The sequence below is a fragment of the Eulemur rufifrons genome, chromosome 15 (genome assembly GCF_041146395.1).
Source record: "Eulemur rufifrons isolate Redbay chromosome 15, OSU_ERuf_1, whole genome shotgun sequence".
Classification (NCBI taxonomy): domain Eukaryota; kingdom Metazoa; phylum Chordata; class Mammalia; order Primates; family Lemuridae; genus Eulemur; species Eulemur rufifrons.
The window spans coordinates 1,163,969-1,173,423 of NC_090997.1; the positions used below are offsets into that span (position 1 = coordinate 1,163,969).

General features: G+C 56.4%; 1 pseudogene; it reads right to left on the bottom strand.

The window, feature by feature from the left end:
- Positions 1-1,791: 1,791 nt before the first annotated feature.
- LOC138395529 (tripartite motif-containing protein 10-like) lies at positions 1,792-8,520 on the bottom strand (annotated as a pseudogene).
- Between the last annotated feature and the right edge of the window lie 935 nt (positions 8,521-9,455).

A 9,455-nucleotide genomic window follows, 5' to 3' on the forward strand; every position in this document is an offset into this window, starting at 1 on the left:
GGCTGGACCGGCTGGTGCCCTCCTCTCAGGGAGCAGCAGGGAGGTGACGGAACTTTGCAGTTTATGTCTGAGCAGAGCAAACAGCTACTGTTAGAGATACTGCGGGGGAAGGGCATGATTAAGCAGAATAAAACACAGCAAGAGCTAGAAAATAAAATATGGTCTCTTGGTGCAGTTAATACTTTTTTTTTTTTTTTTTTTCTTGTTTTGAGACAGAGTCTTGCTCTGTTGGTCTGGTAGAGTGCCGTGGGATCATAATAGCTCACGGCAACCTCAAACTCCTGGGCTCAAGCGATCCTCCTGCCTCAGCTTTCCGAGTAGCTGGGACTACAGGCGCACGCCATGGCCCCCAGCTAATGTTTCTATTTTTAGTAGAGACGGGGTCTCACTCTTGCTCAGGCTGGTCTCGAACTCCTGCGCTCAAGTGATCTCCCGCCTCAGCCTCCCAGAGTGCCAGGATTACAGGCGTGAGGCACCACTACCAGCCAACACAATACTTTTGTCATGCATAGTATTTACAATCCTACCGGGACGACTGACAATGTTTCCCAAATCCTAGGCAGCCGTGCGTGAGTGCACAGACCAGAACGAGCGCCGGCAGGGGACTTCTGGTTCGCGGGTAGCCAGGGTCTTCACACCAGGTCTGCCCACAGCCTCCCCAGCGCCACCTGTCCTCCTGTCCCTCACAGGGCTGCCCACGCCAAATCCCCAATCTTCCCCTTCTTCCACCCCGCCTCTCACATGTCACATTTCTGTCCAGCCCTAGAGCAGCCTCAGCTCTTTAGGCTAAAGGTCACAGGTCACTCCACGTATCCCCCAGCCTCCTCCCGGGATATTTTTACGCAGCACAAGGGTGCAGATGTCAATCAAGTGATCAGGAAGACACCTTTCTGCAGGGGGGGTGGTCCTTGGTTGTGGTTTATGGCCATGCCGCCCCTGTCCCCAGCTCCCAGGCCCCACACCTTCGTCTCAGCAGCAGGATGAGGAGGCAGTGAGTGGAGCCAGCGGGGACGGCAACATCTGCTGTAAGAACAATAACGATGGCCCAGGGTCCCACGGTCACAGGTCACCCAGCCAGCTCTCTGCTGTCGCCTCTTCCTAAGATGCTCTTTCCCTCCTTCCCTCATTCACCATGTGTCCTTTGGACCTGTCCACTCCAGAAAGCCATCACCGACTCAACCCTGGCTCCAGGTGGGACTGCGCCCCCTCCTCTGAGCCCCACAGTGCCGGGGTCAGACCCCATCACGGCAGCCACCAGCTGTGCCGTAAGGTCCTCCTCATGTCTCATCTGTTCCCAGGAGTGCCTTCAAATACAGGACAAGCTCTTTTCTTTTTTTTTTTTCACATGGCCAGTGGCTACCAGGCTGCTTGGCTCACAGTTAGCACACAATAATGTTTCCTGAGGATGTGAGTAAATGAACCCAATATTTTTGGGAGAAAATGAGATGAAGAGAAGGTGAATCATACAACTGCTTAGTTACAAGGCTGATTCTAGAACCCAGGTCTCCCAGCTCCAAATCCAGCGCTCTCTCCTGTGCCCAGCTCCTTTTGTGCCTGGTGGGGACGGGGAGGAGGACAGCCGAGTCCCCAGGTACCGGCCATCCACTGGGCACTGGGGAAGGGGCTGGATCAGCAGATCGAGGGTCCACCCCCTCGACCCTCACCGCCCTGTCCCTCCCGTCGTCTAGAGCAGTCATTTCCACTCCAGCTCTCCCAGTGACCCAGCCAGGGACCAAGTCCACATGGTGCCTGATTTGCGCCCTGGACTTAGAGGGGGGCGACTGCGCCCTCTCAGGAGCCGAGGGAGAAACTGGACCTCCGGCCCCAGAGCCCAAAGAAAGGAAAGACCTTCCGAGTGAAGGCGGCAGTGACGGTGCAGATGGGCTCGTGGGTGACAGCACTGGTGAAGGTCACCCAGCCCACCCAGCCCAGTGGAGAGACACCTGCACCTGCCGGGGCGGTTCCGCCAGCGCCAGCCTTACAGGGAAGGAGCCCAGAGCCACGACAAAGCCCCAGGCCAGCCTCACCGCCCACACGCCCTCCTCTGGCCACAGCCACAGCAAGCCCTTCCGTCGCGAGTCCTCGCTGGCCACCCCCGAGGTGCAGCTGTCCCCACGGGCCAGGTCAACACGCACCACCCACGTGTGTCCCCCCTCCCCCAGAAGCCATCGTGCGCCAGGACACAGGTGGCCCAGTCAAAACGCTGGGGGCTGCCTGGCGAGTTCTGCCACTTGCAGGAAAACTGGGCACGCTGGTGGTCCTCAGACAAGAGGAGCTTGGGGTGGGAAGTCCGGGGGTCTAGAGAGACGTGAGCTGTGGGGGTAACCACAGGGACAGACGTCAGCAGACACACTATCACCTTCAGGGAAGGCCTAAAACCACCCCCCGGGCACCCGCCTGCCGGCACCATCACTGTCAATACCGACAAGGGTGCAGCCCCTGCGGTGACCGGCGCCAGGGCAGCACCTGGGAACCGGCTGGAAACACGGCCCCTCAGAATCTGCTTCTCCACCCGCTGCCGGGCGGTTCCCAGCGGGCTCTGTGCCGTCCTGGGGAAGCTGTCGTCTCACCGCAAACTGGCTGGCTCCCAAGGCTGTGCCCGCCCGACCCCCTCCTGCTGCCGCACCACGCCCGCCCCTCCCCTCTCTGTCTCAGGAGGCCCAGACGCTTCCTGTACCAATTTCTGGTCCCTCCGGCTCCCTCACAGACTGTTCACTCTGCCTTAGTAGCTCTAACACCTTCAGAGTCTGAGGACCACTTTTTAGCACCAAAAACTTTTGCAGACCGCTGCATATTATGACTTTTAGTATTCATAAATTGAGAAAGTCTCATAAATTCAGAAACAGCAATGGGTTAGTGAGCCCCCTCCAACACCTCCATGACTCCTGGGGTCTTTGGCTGAGTCACTGGGGACAACGGCCTCAAGGGTCCATTCTGCTCCTTCCTTTCCCGCCCCCAGGCCACCCCTTCTGTCATCTGTGAAATGAGGTCTCAGAGGAGGCAGGCGTTCCTGGCGGTTCTAAGGACACGATTCTAAACCCAGATCAAAGTGCCCTTATCCAGAAAGCCTCCTCGGTGGACCTTATCCTGTCCTGATTTGATCTTTCTGTCCACCCGGTGCGCGCAGATGAGGATGTGAGCTTCATACCGCACGTGCCGTGCGTGTGCCTGTGCCTTCGTCACGGTTCTCCTGAGAGCCTTGCAAAGGAGGTGACAGACACACACACACGTATGTCTGACACACACACATATATGTATACACGCATGATGTGTATACACATGCATGCGTGTGTGCACATATGACTGTTGTGACACAAAATTGCTTTCCTCTCAGAGACTCTTAAGCTCTGCCATCCTGACGCAGGCTGCTTACCTGGCTCATAGTCCAGCTCAGAGCAGAGTTTTTCTGCAAAAAGGAAACAATGCAGGAAGAGATTTCATTAGTCTCACAAAACCACAGGACACTTAGTGCTGAGGACAGAGGAGGGAGGAACACAGAGAAGCGTGGGAGCCAGAACCCTCTAGACCAGTGGTTCTGACCGTGAGTTTGCCTCAGCCCCACCCAGCGCGCTTGCTACAACACACCTGTCTCAGAGTCAGGTGCTCCGGGGCGGGGCTGGAACCCGCATTTCTGACGAGTCCTGGGTGCTGAGGCTGCCCGAGCCCTGAGCCCGCAGGGCCCACGACTGCCTCGCTCTGCCCTGTATCCACAGAACCCAGGACAGTAAATGCTCAGGGAACATCTGCTTAGTGAAGAGATAAATAGGTTCACTTATTTCTTGCTCTGCTTGGAAAGAATTGTAGGGACAGTCAAAGGTGAGCCTTTGATTAAGCAAAATGTCCTTCACTGCCAGGCCCCTGAGAAGACTTACAGGAAGTGGACTTACGGGGAAAGTGCCCGGGTAACACTGTCGCGGGTGGGGCATTTAGAAGCAGGTGGCAGTAGGGGGTGTTGGCAGACGGTCACCTTCCATTCCCGACTCTCCCGTCCCTCCCCTGCCACCATCCGCTGTCCCAGAGGAGGGAGGAGGGCACAGTCCCTGGGGGCAGAGCAGCTCCGAGAGCTGGACAGGCAGAAGGACAGTGAAGGAGGGAGGGAGGAGTCACTGTCACAGGACACTGGTACATACGTCCTTGGCTATTAACTGACAACGCTCATCATCAAAACTTATCACACATTACAGATGCCACCGGGGGCGTTTTAACCCATTGAGAATGACACATGTTGTTAATCAGTATCTTTTATGTTGCTTAGCGCCATCTGATCAGATTTAATTATTTTTCAAATCAGTTCAAATTCTTTTTCCAGAAATCTTCACCTTTATTATCTCTCTTCACTGTCACAATATCCTGATAGGCAGATTTTATAAAACTCTGCAAATGAGGAAATCAAGGCACCAGCAGGCTGCTTTGCCCCAGGAAAGCACCCGGCAGGGGACCGTGCAGGCTCCGTGCACACCCGCCTGCGGAGGCCGGGGTGGGGGGGCCTCTCTCCCCCACGGGGTCGCCTGCGGCCCCAAGTCCCGGATCCTCCGGCCCAGCTCCGCGGACACGGCCGCTGGTTCCCGCCACTTTCTGCTTTCACATCTGAAGGCACAGAGATGGCGGGGCTGGGAATTATCCTTCTGGCGGTGCCGCCACACGCAGCCGGTCCCCTTCCTCTGCCAGAGCGCGGAGGCGCCGGTTCCCGCAGACAGAATTTCTCCAGCTGGACCCCCGCCCGCTCCCCGCAACGCCACGCGGGGGAGTCCATGAGACGCGTCTGCACGTGTGCACGTGTGAATTCACGTCCTTAACGTGCGACTGTCGTCTGCTTACATGGCAATGACCAGGCGTGGCCCATGAATGCGTATTCATGTGAGAAGAGAGAAGAGAGAAACGACGTGGCTTACCCTGTCAGAGTGCTGCTGATGCCCTGGGGGGAGAGAGAAGGGGTTCAGTTTCCAGGTTCTCCCCCCACTTTTCTTATGACTAGAAACAACAAAATACCACACTCCTCGCCCTGGACAGAAAGAGGACACCAGATCCATGGAGTCCCAGAGCGCTAGGGCCTGCTAGGCTGGGGAGCAGACGCAGAGACTGTGTTACAGACCCAGATGGTGAAGGGCCCTGTCAGGCAAACTAAGGCCCATACCAGGGTCTCTTGTTTCTCGTCCCTGAGGGCGTCCCCCTAGATCGTGCTGCCTTCTGATGCCTTGTTGAGACCCCAACATCTCTCCTCCAGCCCAAGGAAGTGAAATAGACCAGGACAAACTTTGGGACTGGTGGATGGGAACATTTAGTTTATAGGGAAGGGTTTGGTCTACGGCCACACCACCCTGAACACGCCCGGTCTCGTCTGATCTCAGCAGCTAAGCAGGGTCGGGCTGGTTAGTACTTGGATGGGAGAATGTTTGCAGTTGGAAATAGCATCTGACATTTGTTTGCAAAGTACTTGGTACTTTTCAAAATGCTACTTCAAACTCCATTTTCCTGTTGTACCCTCACAAAGGCTGTGGGACAGTTAAGGAAAGTGTCCTCCCTACTGGACAGGTGGTGGGTGGAGACAGAGAGCAAAGTGACCAGGGCACTCTTGAGGAGGCGTCGGCCGGAACTGAGGCCGTCTCCCATCGGGGATGGCAGCGGTGTGTGAGGGAAGGACACACGGCTTAGACAAGGTGGGGACGCAGCAGTCACGGGGCAGGGGGAGCACAGGCAAGGCAGGGAACGCAGCAGTCAGGGGGGCACAGGCAAGGCGGGGACACAGGAGTCACGGGGGCCCACAGGCGAGATGGGGTCAGGCCTCACGGTCAGGAGCTGCCCTGCCGGCCTCTGCTTCTTCTCCTCCAACTCTTCCACCAGAGCACTAAACCTGCAGGTCTCCCCAGCGACCAGGGAATCAAACTCATCCTGTTGCTTCAAGATGTCCCCATCCAGGCTCCCCAGCTGCGCCAAGAGGATGCTCTGCTGCTCCTCCAGGAACTGGGTCAGACGTGCAAACTCAGAAATCAACTGTTGTCCCTTACTGGACACCTGAGTCTGGGGGCAGGAGGAGAGGCGGGGAGGAGGTTTGCATGTTCCTCCTCCTCCTCTTCGCTTTTCTTCTTTTCCCTACGTCACCCCCATCTCCTTCATGATCCAGGTCCACATCCTCCAAGCCTTGGTGGTGGAACCGGAACACCCCTCCACACACACTGCCTCCGTCCCCAGGCAGTTTGGAGCTGTGGGCGGTTTCCTTGCCCCCCGAGCGCCCGTTCCTGGAGCCGGTTCCCAGCACTGTGGCTCTGCTGCAGCTCAAAGGGGCAGGGCTGGGACGAGGGGAGGGGAGGTGGCGGGGACACCCCAGCTGCTCTCCTTAGTGAAGTGCCCACTCGATGCACAGCCCTGAGCTACTGTACAGGCACAGCCTCGTTTAATCCTTACCGCAATTCAATGTGGTTGTGACCTTGTTTAATCTCCGTTTTACAGATAAGTAAACTGAAGTTGGAGAGTAGCTTGAGTTCATATAGTTGGCGTCAGAGTCAGGACTCAAACTCAGAATGACATCAAAGCCCTGTGTGCTGTGTTGCCTCGGTTTCAGGAACACACCAGACCCTGGGGAAGGGGCGGGTCCTGGGGTAGTGGTGAGGACCCCCCAGCAGGACTTGGATTCTCTTCTTTTCCCTGGACTGGATTTCTTGAATCTCCTCTCTCTCTTTTCTTGGGCACTGGAGACATTTTTCTGTTTGTTCCTGGGGAGAAGGAATATAAAACACCTCAGAGGGAAAACACGATTGGTTCAAGGGTGTCACCTCACCCAGCCCCCCACCTCCAGGGTGAAATGGCCCCAGGAAAGCAGAGTCTCCCTGGCTGACAAGGCCCGAGCCTGCGCCTCCCTGACAGCTCGCTCTCTTCAGGTCTCGGTCCCTTGCTTTGCGCTCCAAGAATTTTGATCAGGGTTTCTCGCCTTTGTCATGTGACATTACAGCTGTGACTTTGTTTTTCCACTTGAGCCTTTCGTCAGGTTAACACCCTACTTCCTTTTGCTTGTTAGGCAATATCTGGGATCTGTCCTGAGCTTGCTGTGCCCTTCACTGGGATTCCTCCAAGCTCCCGACACATCCCAAAGGGAACATGTGAAATAACGACCTCCCTTTTTACTAGAATCAATAATCTGTGTGCAATTCCAGAGAGGACACGAAACCTGGATAAGGCAAAATTAATCGATGAATTGTTTAAAATTTGTTTTCTCTAGAATAGGGTGAGGAGCAGGTAACACACATAAATGTCCATACGGGTATTTTCAAAATTACATATAGAACTCTCAACATCAAATGCTAATGAACTAAGACATCCACAGACTCAGATGCCCACTTGTACGAAAACACGATACATAAACAACTAGAACCAGCATGTACTCATTCAATAAATAAATAGATCAAATGGCATGCCACATGTACTAATATTTACCCAACCTGCATGTATGTAAACACTAATTTATTCACAGACATGAACTCTCCAGCAGTTGCACGTAACACACTCAGATACATACACACTCAGACTCCCCCTCACTGTAAACATGCAAACATTAACAGCGGTCCTCAACCTTTTTGGCACCTGGGACCGTTTCGTGGAAGACAATTTTTCCATGGACCTGGGAGAAGGGGAATGGTTTCGGGATGATTCAAGCGCACTACATTTATTGTGCACTTTATTTCTATTATTGTCACATTGTATTATATAATGAAAAAATTACACAGCTCACCGTAGGCTGGGGACCCCTGCAAGCACACGCGCGCACGCACACACACACTGTGTAATCAGTCCCTCAGATGCAAACCTCAGACGCACTGACCTATCTCACAGACACACACACTAATGTTTCGGTCACTCATTCATTCAACAAGTATTTGTTGAACTCCTATTACCCTTTGTCCATCACAGAACACACTACAAACATAAAACATAAGCACATGATGTCCCGTGCCCGAGGCTAGTGCCTGGGTAATCCTATCAGTAAGGAGAAAGAACGGGCCTCAGGGTGGCCTGAATAATCCGCAGCTCAGCGCTGCTCCTCTCTGTCCAGTCCTGCCCTGGGTCCCGTCCCCTCTCCTACCCTGTAGGGAGCCGCGTCCTCCAGGAAGCGCCGGGTGTGCGCCCTGTGCGCCCTGTGCGCCCTGTGCGCCCGGCCTCCCGGCACACCACGCTCAGCTGTGCCTCGTCGTCGTCCGCGCAGGAGAAGTAGATCTTCTCCCCGTGCTCCTGGCAGACGTCCTCCTCCTCCGAGCCCAGCAGGGACACCGGCCGGAGGCGCTGGATGTTCTCCACCACGCTGGCCGGCTGCCCGTTGGGCCGGCAGCTGCCGGGGCGGAAGGGGCCCTTGCAGAGAGGGCAGGTGGGGGACTTCTCGGGGTCTGAGCCTGGGATCTCGCAGTGGCGGGTGAGGCAGCTGTGGCAGAAGTTGTGGCCACAGGCGACGGTGACCGGCTCCCCCAGGGTGCCTTGTCAGGTGGGGCAGCTGACCTCGTCTGCCAGGCTGGTCACAGAGGCGGCCGAGGCCATGATGCTGCCGCTGGGCCTACGGCCCCCTCAAGGTCGCCCTCTCGGCGCGGTGGAAGAGGAAGGGCTGGGAAAGCGGTGCGGACACACGCCACACGCCACACGCCACACGCCACACGTGCTCACGGCCAGACGCGGGCGCGTGTTAAACACTCACCGGCACCCACATCGCGCACAGACAAGGAGCCTCTGGCACCTCTGGCGGCCGGGGCTCTGCCGTCCCACAACACCAGACATGGAGAACAGGAGGAGGGGCAGGAACGGGTCTCACAGCACTCCCGAGGTGGCCTCCTCACTCCCAGGACTGGTGACTGTCACCTGGGACTCGCCGTTCCTTCCTGTCCATCCAGAGACACGGCGGAAGGGAAGTGGCGATAGCTCCACCGCCCCCTGTTGAAAGAGATGTTCTTTTGGGGACAGGAGGGAGACGGGGTCACAGAGTGGAGATGCCACCCAGCCTCCCTGCAACATGGCCAGCTGTCTCCAGGGAGACTGGAGATATCAGCCAGCCCAGGGCTTGCCCGTGGTGGGCAGCAGAGTGTGGGGACGCAGATAAAGTCCTTGCGCCCTGGTACACACGGCACCACCACCTGCAATGGTGATGGCCCACCTGTCCCGCCACAGCTTCGAAAGGGGCTGGAATTTTCCCTGCGTGGGGGAGAAAGCACACTAGGTAACAGCCAGCGTCTGTTTGTGATGATCATGCGCCTCACGCTGACACAGACCATCCAAACGTCTATGTGATGTGTTCCTCCTGTCTGCTCTACAGCCCGGTGCTGTTGGGATCCCCACTGCACAGCGGAGAAAGCTGCGGCCCGGCCAGCTGACCTGGCTTGCTGCAGGAACAAGCAGGAAGGCCGGTGACCACGACCTGCAGCCAGGCCTGTGTGGCCCCAGCAGTGCTGTCCAGCAGAAACGCAGTGTGAGCCGCACACGCA